Source organism: Macadamia integrifolia, chromosome 6 (genome assembly GCF_013358625.1).
Source record: "Macadamia integrifolia cultivar HAES 741 chromosome 6, SCU_Mint_v3, whole genome shotgun sequence".
In the NCBI taxonomy this organism is placed as follows: Eukaryota; Viridiplantae; Streptophyta; class Magnoliopsida; order Proteales; family Proteaceae; genus Macadamia; species Macadamia integrifolia.
Window position 1 is genome coordinate 12,558,141 of NC_056562.1, and position 855 is coordinate 12,558,995.

Consider the following 855-nt stretch of genomic DNA (forward strand, 5'->3'; position numbering starts at 1 on the left):
AAGCTTAATATAATTTTGTTTATGACATTTAGAACAAATTTGGGAGATCAATGCTTCACCATTGGTATCTAAAAACTACCCAAGGAAGTGAATGCATCTCTGAAATCTTTTGGGAAAGATAAAGAAGAAAAAATAAGTTATTTCGACCAAAATGGCATATCGTTTGGTGGTTTTGAAACAACCAATCTTTACCTTGATATTTCTTTTGCACTGAAGTGATTAGTCAATTTATGTAGTTTGTTAAAGTGTTTAGTAACACATTGATTCTGAGTGGAAAGTTCCCTTTCCTCATATACCTGTGAACACCTTCTTTTACTAGATCATTCTTTTGAGATGGAAACTTACATGGTATCAGAGCGGGTTCTGTCCAGTCATGTCCTCCCTAATCATGTCCTTGTGTAAGGGGGTTCCAATCCTGATCTACCTACACATGAGGGGGAGTGTTAAAGTATTTAGTCCCACATCAATTCTGAGTGAAAAATTCCCTATCCTTATATACCTATGAACACCTCCTCTTACCACAGATTGATCATTTGATAGAAATTAACACGCCTAATGCAAGTTGGTCATTGGGAGCCAGCATGTAAAAGTGCACTAAATAGGAAGATCTATAAACCACAATTGGACATAGTTTGGTCTTAAGATGCTGATTAGGCAAGACCTAAGGAGGAAAGGAGGTCAACTACGGTTATTGCACTTTTGTTGGTGTAAATATTGTAATTCAATGAAGTAAGAAGAAAATAGTAGTCAACAACTGCCTACCGACAGTTGGTGAGTTTGCGGTGCACTAAGCCCACACTCACCAACAGGTCTCAAGTTCAAGTCTCCTGGTTGTTACCTGCATCCCCCCCCCCC

At 38.5% G+C, this 855-nt stretch overlaps 1 pseudogene; it reads right to left on the reverse strand.

Annotated features, from left to right (window-relative positions):
- LOC122081864 overlaps positions 1-855 on the reverse strand; it is a 14,652-nt pseudogene that overhangs the window by 3,722 nt on the left and 10,075 nt on the right.